The sequence below is a fragment of the Cydia strobilella genome, chromosome 1 (assembly GCF_947568885.1).
Source record: "Cydia strobilella chromosome 1, ilCydStro3.1, whole genome shotgun sequence".
Classification (NCBI taxonomy): domain Eukaryota; kingdom Metazoa; phylum Arthropoda; class Insecta; order Lepidoptera; family Tortricidae; genus Cydia; species Cydia strobilella.
The window spans coordinates 22,072,518-22,084,577 of record NC_086041.1 but is presented as its reverse complement, the minus strand read 5'-3'; positions in this window follow the sequence as shown (position 1 = coordinate 22,084,577).

Sequence of the window (12,060 nt, the reverse complement as noted above, 5' to 3'; positions counted from 1 at the left end):
AAATAACACATTTTTTTCTGTTTTTCTAAAGTTTACATTATATAAAAACGTTTTACACAAAATCTTAAATAGAAAAAAAATGACCGCATAACAGTTTGGAATGCCATTTAAAATAACTTATTTACAACCATAGTGCAGCTCATAACAATTACAATTAGCCCCTAGTCGTAAAAATTTTTGTCGTGGAAGAGTTTCATTCTGGTATCTATCCCCAAATGCAATGGCTTGGTTTTTAGATAAAAATAATAATCATCATCAGCAGTTCCATTTCATCAAATGTCGCGTTTATAAACCGAAATGCTTGATTTGTTGATGATAATACAAAAATCACTATATTTAAGATTTGAGGAGGTCCCTCGATCCCTCATGGGTCCCATCATCAGAACTAGATTTGGGCAAAAATGGAACCGATTTGTATATATACTTTCAATCCAAAAAATAATTCTCAAAATCGGTCAAGAGTTCTGAGGTAATAAACATTACCTTGTTGGTTATTTACGGTAACATATGTATGTATATATATAACCTCTAAGATTAAATTTAATCCCATAGCAGAGTAAAGCTGATTCAAAACAAAACCAAAAGTAAAACCATCTTTGCTGGATAACAGTTACACAGTAATTATTTAATATTACTGGCGATCCAGCACCTTAGGTACCCTTTGCACCGTAACTCTTTGAACACCAATAACGCCTTAAGTCATCGTGGTTGGTCAAGCGCCTAAAATGAAAATAAAAATTGTGTTATGGTGTTACACTGACAATGAAATGTCCATGTTTAGATTTCTATAATTCACTCGCTTGCGCCTATCCCATGATCCAATCCGTGGGATTTTTTTGCTGCAAATCTTATATGAAAATTAAATCAATCCATGAAGAAGACAAATCTCAGAAGTTATATTCATGAATTCCAATAACCATCATTATCTCTGACCTATATGATGTTCAAAAAATTTTTTTAAATAATACGTACGGTACAGGAATGAAAACTGATCCAAAAAGGTATTCTTAGGAATTGTATTACTCGTATTCTCGGTTTAAATTGAGCCAAAACTTCAATAACTGATCAGGTTTTGTTTTCTATGCTACCTATTCAACACAAATTCAACAGTAGCAAAATGCAAAATGGAATCTAGTAACGATGGTAACATAACATACTAATGTTTAATAGTTTTCGCAAGTTATCGACCCTCCGAGCTCCGGTTTATTTACTCGGCCCTTTTCCGGGCTCGCAATAATAACGTATCATCATTAAGCCCATAATAGCCAAACGCCCAAAATTGTTCGGCAATTTATCACGTTAACGGGCATTTGTCGAAATGTCATTATTCATTTCAGTTCTTGAAAGCATCCAAAAACGGTGTAATGCGACGATGAGTGTTTGAGGAACTTAATGGTTAAATATTGCATTGAGCCAAATAAAACCTATTATGCCATGGATGGACCCCTGAATGAATTTGCCAGAATAACCTCCAACTGCGGAAAAAGGCGAGAAATTGTACGGCAAGCATAATCTGTGCGTGATATTAGCAGTTGATCACGACACTGCAAAGAGTATAACACCAGAGAAGAAGAAGCATCATCCAAACATTGGGCATACCTAATGGTGGAATCACATCTATCAGCACCGAGCCGCATTTTATGTACCTATGAGAAATCGGTCGTTAATGTCAAGTTGCGTTCGCATGCTTTCAGCTTTCCGATGCACACGCATCTTCATACTAACGAGCGATTTCTCAGATATAAAATGCGGCTCGATGCTGATAGATGTGATTCCAGCCTAATTCGAGTAAGATGTTAGTTTTATGCTAAATAGCAAACGTAATAAATTGATGATAAGAAGCGCGGTGTTGTACTTTTGATTAATTTTCTTCGCTCTGCATATAATTCATTTAACGGCGTCCTAGCCTAATCGCTAGTGACCCTGCCTACGAAGCAGCAGGTCCCGGGTTCAAATACTGGTAAGGACATTTATCTGTGTGTCGCGACTCGACTAATTGTATAATGTCATATATTATGTACTTGTATATGTACCTATATATAGAGACCGTGTATATTATATGGGAAGTCATCGACAAAATTATTTATTAGTCGGGAGCCACCTGGATTTTTGGTGCGGTGTGGATAAAAGGGTGGGGGGTGATTTGGCCCATACAATCATAAATTTATGAAAGCACCTGATTAGGTTTCTGCATTAAGTTTGGTGTAATTTAAAAATAAATAAAGTAAAAGTCCTTAAGTCAAAATTTTGCATCAAAAATTCGATTGGCTTCCCTTCCTCAATCAATCTGGGAGTCAAAAAGAGCAATTCTGCAAAAGGAAATTCCGTCATCATCATTTGCCGTATAAGTAAGTGTACACCACGGACTACCTGTCATGTCACTACTTAATACATTCTTGGTTACTTAATGTGAAAAGCAAGACGACAGCATTCAACATACACTAGGTTCGTTATAATACCACAGATGCAACGCAACGGCCATGCATTGAATAATTCACCTCCACTAAGTGGGGTTACCCACCTGAACCAACTCCGGGATCAACTTAAGTGTTATAATCAATTCACTTTGCAGAGTATAAATGTGGTTTTGTTTTTTAAACGAGCTAACGGTAAGATTACCTACATACTTACAAATACTTGCAACAAAATTAATTCCAACCATCTTATAAAGAGTTCGGGTAAACTTGCCTAAATCATATTCAAAATATTATTATGCTACACAAAATATTGGCTCAATTTATCCTAAATCTGATTTTCTCAAAGGTTATGAAATCGTATAAAATAAAAAGGACTATAAAAATAGTTACTATGTATGTGATTTACCAATTGAATTTTCTTCCTTATGTAAGTACATTAAATTTCCACTTGGGGGGTTTATTTTTAATTGATAAATTCAATTGTTTTGCAGTGCTTATGGAATCAAATAATGGGAAAAGGCTGAAAAAAAAACTGATTAAGAGGAGGTGGATTCATTGTGACATTTGTGACGGCACAGAACCGCCTCATAACCTAATCAGTAGACTAGGAATCCGATTCTGATTATCATTTCTTGTTTGAAGCTGTTACGGATTAGATCTGTCAGTTGACCACCGTGATATTTTTGATCCATTAATCTCTTTTGGCGGATCAAATCCATAACAGTTTCAGAACTGAAAATTAACATCAGAATCGGGCTCTAGTAATCTTGCCTAAGATGCTGTAGGTTCTCGTTTCTAGTCGCGCATTTATCAAAAATCTTTTCATTTCTCATGCTCTGAAAGAGGGTCATTATTGTTCTAAAAAGTGTGCAGAAAGTGAAACGTTTTACTTTCAAAGTACGATTTTTTTTTTTACGGTAAGCAATTACGAGTACAAGAGTATGCCCAGTATACAAAGGGAAGGGAGAAAAAACAGACGTAAATAGCTACAGGCCGATCACCATTTCCAAAATTGTGGAGTCCATTTTGTCATCAGCATTGATGACATACCTGGAATATAATGATCTGCTTACTCCAAACCAATACGCTTACAGCTAAACATGTCAACTACCGCTGCAGCTCACAAAATGTTCGATCTCATTATAACAGGTTTAGACATGCGACACAAAATGGCCGGTATTATGTGTGACTTGTCTAAAGCATTTGACGTAATAAGTCACACAATGCTCCTGGATAAGCTGAAGTGTTATGGCGTAACGGAAGAGGCGCATCGCTTAGTCGCTTCATTTTTGTCGGACCGAAAACAACAGGTTAAACTGTCCTCAAATGGCAAGCGATTCCAGTCTGACATTGGCCACATCAAACTAGGCATTCCCCAAGGATCAGCCCTTGGAAATACTCTGTTCCTAGCCTATGTCAATGATCTCCCATCTGCCATCACCACCGGGCTGTCAGTACTATTTGCAGATGACACTACGGTCATAATCAGCGCGCAAACGTACGAGCAGCTTGGTAAAAACATCAACGTGTCATGTACGCAGTTAAAACGGTGGTTTACTGCAAATGGGTTGCTTCTTAACGTCAGCAAGTCTAACGTTATGTTATTCTCAGGACGGATGACTACTGTGAGCCCATGTGTAGTAAATTGCCCTATGCCAATGTGCAGTGAAACGAAGTTCCTTGGCTTTATGGTGGATTCGAATTTAAACTGGAAGTGCCATGTTGACCGGCTATGCAATAGATTGAGTAGTGCAGTCTTTGCGTTGCGGAAGTTGAAACCCCTTATTTCGTACGTTTCATTAAAATCGGTTTACTATGTTCACTTCCACTCACTAATGACGTATGGTGTACTCATCTGGGGGAACTCTACGGATGCCAATCGAGTATTTATAATGCAAAAACAGGCAATGCGAACGCTAGCGGGTGTGAAGCCTAGACATTCATGCAGAGACCTTTTTGTGACGCACAAAATAATGACACATTACTCATTATATTTATTTGAAGTTATTATGTATGTTAGAAATAACTTATCTTTGGTTAAACGCGTCGAGGTATCTGGCATAAACATTAGATACAGGTCGATTACGAACAGTTCCACGTCGCATGGCACGTGCAGCAAAGAACCCGCGTGTCATCGGTCCGACTTATTATGAGCGATTACCTGCAGAAATAAGGACGGAACCATCCGATACAACATTTAAGCGTCGATTGAGAAACTTTTTACTGGACAACCCATTATATTCAATAAGTGAATTTTTTAACATAACTTTATAATTTATAATCGCATACCATTTTTGACATTTTCCTTGTTTATCATTGTTACTATTTGACGATCCTTCTCAAGAGAAATTTTTCATATAATGTATTATTAACGAAATTAACATTGGATTATTTTGCTATTATTTAAATTTATTTCTGACGATCACAATGTAGATTCTTATAAATTGACATTAATGTAATTTGTACTGTAATCATATGTTGTGAAATAAATATATCTAATCTAATCTAATGTAATCTAATTGAAATAAATGGTTAATTGAAAGTACCCTCAAAAAATGCTATAAAAAATTATACTTAGTCATGTTAAAAAATATATATTAGGTATTTTACTTTCCTCGTATTTGAAATAAAAAAGTAGTGTTTAACTCGTGTAAAAGGCATAATTTCAGCCTCGGATTATTGGCTAAACTACCTCGGCAGAAACGAGTGCCTTTCACCAAGGGATGAAAGGCACTCACAATCTACTATTTAAAAAAATATTAGGGGACATCTTGTGGATATTTTCTATTTAGGCTTTATATATATATCCACCTCTATTATAATGTATCGTCGTCGACTACTCACAACCCGAGTCTTATTGAGATTACTGTAGGATGATGTCGATTTGTGTAAGATTGTCTCATAATACATATTATTTAATTACAATTTATTTGTGCATTAGATTTGTATTCGGTCTAAGGAAATACGATCATGTTTCCCTATTTCGTACTCAACTTAAATGGCTTCCCATCCGCCGTCGCAGGGATCTGCATATTCTTTCGCTTCTTTTTAATGTTTTTTTATTCCTTCTTCTCCTGTCTATCTCTCACAAAAATTCAAATTTATGGCAGATGGTAGTGGCCATCGCCTTCGATCGAGTGCAAATCTTGCACTGGCAACACCTCATCACAAATCTAGTGCGTATGGTAAATCTTTTGCGGTACTAGCGGTTCAGCTTTGGAATGAGTTGTCTCCCTCCTTAAGGAAATCGCGGTCCGTTGCATCGCTTAAGGGGCAGTTAAGGAAACTGTGGCTATCGGACCAGAATTAACTGTTTGTGTCTATGGATGTATATTTATTATATATAACGTAGGTATTATATATATTTGGTATACTGTTACTTCAAATTTTTACCTTATTTTATTTATTTTCGCCCTCTTTTATAAATTTATTGACTTTCCTCTAGTCTATTGTACGCAGTGCTATATCTGTCTACCGTTCTTCATCAATTCTCATCTACTCAAAGGTTAACTGGAAGAAATCCCTTAAAGGGATAAGTTCGCCTTTGTACTGCCTATTTCTGTGCCATATTTGTGTTCTATGTCTTTGTACAATAAAGAGTTTATACATACATACATATTTAATTAGGTACGAGATTATGAGTTCTCATTCATAGTTTAAAAAAAACGTTGAATTTTTTATAAAGAATGGCTCCTTACCTTAGTTAGTTTATCCAGTAGCAGTAGTTACTTAAGTTTCTTTGCTTACAGAACATAACAAGCACATATTATTATACATATTTTAAAAAACTCCCAGCCCAAATTCAGCATTTGATGAAACATGCTTTTTAACAATTTGGGTGTTTTGGGACATTTGGCCAGTTTAAGAAGGAAAAAATTGCGATTTAGTTATTTTGGTGCAGTTGTTTTGATATTTAGATCAAATAAGAACAATAGCATGTTTAGGTTTAATGAAACAAAAGCCTTAAAATGTAATCTAGAATCTTATAACATAGAACTAAAATTTTGTCCCCAAAAAAAGAACAACATCGATTCCATATGTTTCAAGATCGTATCAGAAAGGGTAAAGTAAAAAAAAATCATCAAGAAGGGAGCCTAACAGCACCGTATTGATTTTCTGATTGGGCACTCCAGGGGACCCAATTTGTAAGAAACACGACCCTTAGAAAATAGAAAGGCGCCCTTGAACGCTGCCGTTCTTTGTTAGGTACTGTATAGTAAGTATATAAGTACAATTACAAAGTGTAGATTTAATTTCAGTTTAAACGTGCTATATTTTAAAATCGCTTAAGGTAAAATAAGGCAGTATATACCGTAGTTTTACTGACTTATCAATAATATCGAAATAGTTTTAGGTATCTTCATGTTACTATAATAATCATCAGATTAAGAGTAGCTACTCTGTAGTACTACAACTAATCAATTCAGCTGAATTGATTAGTTATAGTACTACACTACTTACTTCGTATAATATTAAATATCAAAAATTATCCCACATGCGCATTAACTTTTTAAACAAGTTTACACGTATTTACGAGCTCTTCAGATAATTTGATTCTACCTAGGAAAAGACATCTTGATGGTGTCTTGCAAATTCAATCAAATTAAATATTTTTCTCTCTATCTACGCTTAAATAATATTTTTTCATTTTAATTTAATTTAATTTAATTCATCATCATGTCAGCCGATAGACGTCCACCGCTGGACATAGGCCTCCCCCAAGGCTCGCCACTCCGACCGATCTGTGCCGCTCGCATCCACCCAATTCCCGCGACCTTCACCAGGTCGTCGCTCCATCTCGTTGGAGGCCTACCGGCAGTTCGTCTTCCGGTACGCGGACGCCATTCCAGAACCTCCCGGCCCCACCGGCCATCAGTTCTGCGAGCAATGTGCCCCGCCCACTGCCACTTAAGGTTTGCAATTCTGCGAGATATGTCGGTGACCCTAGTTCTACTGCGGATATCATCATTTCTGACTCTATCACGCAGAGAAACCCTGAGCATAGCTCTCTCCATTGCCCTTTGCGTAACCTTGAGCCTTCTTATGAGGCCCATCGTTAGCGCCCACGTCTCAGATCCATATGTCATCACTGGCAACACACACTGGTCAAAGACTTTTGACTTGAGACACTGCGGCAATTTGGACGAAAAGATACTGTGGAGCTTCCCGAACGCTGCCCAACCGAGTCGGATTCGACGAGTGACCTCTTTCTCGAAGTTGGACCTACCTAACTGGACTGTTTGTCCTAGGTATACATAATCGTCAACAACTTCGAGCGCAGAGCCTCCGATTAATACGGGAGTTGGCACAACATGGACGTTAGACATGATCTTCGTTTTGTCCATGTTCAGACCAACTCGTTCGGATACTCTGCTGAGATTAGCGAGCATCGCGCTGAGGTCCTCCATGGTCTCAGCCATGACTACGATATCATCGGCAAACCGAAGGTGAGTGATGTACTCGCCATTTACATTGATGCCTCGTCCTTTCCAGTTCAGAACCTTGAAGGCATCCTAAAATGCAGCGGTGAACAGCTTTGGGGAGATTACATCTCCTTGTCTGACTCCCCGCTGCAATGGAATAGGCTTTGAGCTCTGGCCCTGTAGTCGGACGGACATGGTGGCGTTTTCGTACAAACACTTCAGCACTTCGATATACCGGTAGTCAATTTGGCACCTTTGAAGAGACTGCAGCACAGCCCAAGTCTCGATCGAATCGAAGGCTTTCTCGTAGTCCACAAATGCAAGGCAAAGGGGGAGATTATGCTCCTCAGTCTTCTGTATAACCTGCCGCAACGCATGTATGTGGTCTACGGTCCTTTAAGGAAACCTGCTCTTTCGGGAGGCTGGAAGTCGTCAAACCTGCGTGCGAGACGGTTCGTGATGACTCTCGAAAACAGCTTGTAAACATGGCTCAGAAGTGAGATGGGTCTATAATTCTTCAGCAAGGTGTTATCACCTTTTTTGAAGAAGAGCACCACCACACTTCTGTTCCACGCTTGCGGCGTTTTTCCTTCGCGCATGACGGAACTAAACAGCGTCTGAAGGGCCTTAAGGACTGGTTTACCACCCGCCTTCAGGAGTTCGGCCGTAATTCCGTCATCACCTGGGGCTTTGCCATTCTTAAGCTGTTTGAGCGCCATACTAATCTCGTACAGGCTGACGTCCGGGATATCTTCGGTATAGTGTCGAGTTAGTCTGCTTAGTCTGGTGCTCGAGTTGTTGTTTATAACTGTCCATAGAACTTCTCGACTTCTCCCAAGAGCTCAGGTTTGGATGAAATGATCCTGCCGTCGTCGGTCTTCAGTTTTGTCAGTTGGCTTTGGCCAATGGACAGATCTCTGGCAAACACCTTCGAGCCTCTGTTGCGCTTGATAGCCTCTTCAATACTGTTAGTATTGAATCGGCGTATATCTCGCTTCAGAGACTTCGAGATCTGTCTGTTGAGCTGCCTATAACGACAAACGTCACCTGGCGACTGCAGAATCATCTCACGCCTCACCTCCGTGAGCTTGAGAGTGGAGTCCGAGAGTTTCTTGGTTCTTGTACGACGAGTCTTAAAGAACTTGGACCCGACCGTATGAACAGCTTCCACAAACCCGTCGTTGTAATCGTCCATGTCGCTAGGCATTCGAACCGGTTTTGTAGTTCGAGCTGAAAGCTCTCGGGGTTTTGGAGCTGGGCCGGTTCCGGGCGGAGCGTAGACTTTATCAGTCGAGATCTCTCCAGCCTAAATTGAATATTCAGTGTGCCTCTTACCATACGGTGATCGCTCCCGGTTTTGACCGAATTGATCACAGAAACATCACTGAATATTTGCTTCTTCTTCGACATGATAAAGTCGATCTCATTCTTTGTTGCACCGTCAGGGCTCACCCAGGTCCACTTCCTGTGCTCACGTTTCCTGAAGAAGGAATTCATTATATAGAGTCCTTCCTTCTCCATGAAACCAGCCAGTAGGTGGCCCCGGTGATTCCTACGCCCCACTCCAAATTGCCCCACTCTCAGCTCTTCACCGTCTCGTTTGCCCAGCTTAGCGTTGAAGTCGCCCATAACAACTGTGAAGTGAGTTTTGGAGCTATGCATGGCTCTGGAGATATCCTCATACATAGCCTCCACCTCATCGTCGGAGTGTGTCGAGGTCGGTGCGTAGACCTGTATGACCTTCAACGAATAGCGTTGGGTCATTCTGAGTACAAGGCACGCTACCCTGTTCGACACACTCTCGATCTTCACCACGTAGTTTACGAGGGACTTGTGGACGATAAACCCGACACTCCCCCCCGGGACTGTTGTTCGCCCTCCCGGAAATAGAGCAAGTTGCCGCATTTCAGAGTTATCATGTCCTCCCCCTCTCTACGGACTTCCGATAACCCTATGATTCCCCAACGTAACCTGCTTAATTTTTCCTCCAGTTCCAATAACTTTTCGTCGGTCCGCAGCGTACGGCAGTTGTATGTTGCCAGGGCCAAGGGTCGTCGGTTATGGTAGCCGGGCCTCTGCCGGTGATTCACTGTAGCACCCCCTGCCCCGCCATTACCCTGTGGCCGCTACCGGAGCCAGGAATGGCGGGGCTGCCGGGGACTAGGGGTCTGGGTTTTATTTGTCTGCATTTTTTTTTATCCCTTGGGGGGGATTGCCGTAGTCGCCACGCTCGGCAGGCGGGTTGGCGACCGCAGTTTGATGGAGGTAGTTCTCGGAGGACGCTGCTGCCCATCCACCGGATTTCCTTAAGTCGCCTCTTACGACACCCACGGAAAGAGAGGGGGGGGGGGGGGTGGTGCTATTCTTACCCGGCACCACACGGGCACCACGTAGTCATACGCAATGAAAATTTGGTAGGTATTACATAGATAACAGATATTGTATATATAACGTGTTTTAAATGTTAGAAAACAGTTACAAAATAATAAAATAAACTTTTACTTGATTTAGATTAGATTTAGATTTATTTATTTCAGGATAAAAATTACACTATAAATTTGCATATATGTCAAAATTATGCTTATCTTCTTATCATGATCGTCAAACATTACATACTAAAAAATACAAAATAAATTAAAATAATTTTCTCTCCCAATAAGGACCGTCATAATATAAGTATGTATAAACAAAAACATGTCAAAAATTTAGACTTTATTATTGAGTAAAATAAAGTTCAGTCTGGAAATAGGATCATCAAGTTAAAAATCAAGAGCAATAACATATAACTTGTCACACATTCCACATATAGATTTTAACCATTATCAAATGTTAAAAACTAAAACAAACATGTACACATAAAACTAAAGAAAAACACTAAAACTAACTAGAAAATACACATTATCTATCTTGTAGACGAGATTCATTAAAGAATGTTAATATTATGGAAATTCATCACTCATATTTTGCATTGTCTTCTTTTGTATCGATTATAATATTCAATTCAATTCAATACTTTATTCATAAAATACAATTTTACAGGTCAGGTACATGCTAAATACTTATTTTAAGTCTTATTAATTATATAGTTATTTACATAGTTTAAGAAGCAAGGCTGAGCCAGCGAACCAGTAATTTATTTTTATTTTTTATATATATTTTTTAATAACAATAAGTTTTACCCACTTAGTACAGTGCTAGGTCTCGTAAAAGGCATCGACTGTGTAGTATGCATCAGACGCCAATTTAGATTTGAGTGTTTTATAAAAACATAGGTCGCTAGTTATTTGTTTCAGTTCTAGCGGGATTTTGTTATAAACTTTAGGTCCTACCGTATGTAAACACTTGTAATAACAATAAAACTATCAAACCAATACCTACCTACCTGTGATATAAATCGTTAAAACTTTTTAATTACTTACGTCTAATATAACTGTAGCGTTTGGTAGGAAATAGCAAAGTTTTTACTTAAGTAACTCTGCAGGAACTAACTTTATAGGAACACTGTAAACACGCTTTGTTGCGTTCAGACCGAAACTGATCAAACTCTTTCTTTGCAGAAGTTTTTAATTTGCAACAGAATTTTTTAATTGAGTAAGGGTTTTAATAAAACCTATTTTCCTTCAACGGTACCTACACGTTCCTGGTACAATTTGTCTTAGTCTCTGTGACATAGAGCTATTGTTCTGCGGGCTTGTCCACCGCAATATTGACTTGTTTTTCCTTCCCCGGTTGTTATTAATAGGTTTTGAAAACGACTTTCTGCCTAAACCGGCTGGGACGCATCCATTCGTTACGTTTGGAATAGAAATGTTTACGTGCGAGTTAAATTTGCTTAAATATCCAAAATTTGTAACTTTCATTTGAAATTAGTAGTACAAGGACATATATTTAGCGTAGCAATTTACCGAATTATTTTGCACGTCATGAAACATACTAATTTCAGGATTTCTTGTACCAACATGTAGGCAAAACTAAAAAGATTACAGTCTATAAGCGTGAACAGGATAAAAGCCACTTTTCAGAATTTTATTATAATAACGGCTTTATTCGTGATTTAGCGGTTTGGAAAGGGACGTTTCATTCACAAATGATACGTGTCAGGACGGATTTTGAACCCTCGTCATAGCACAGTTGCACGTGTTTAGGAAGGGTGTATTGGAGCAACTAATCGATCCCAGTGGTTACGGTTAGGGAATGCAAATATTCGAAACTTTCAGATA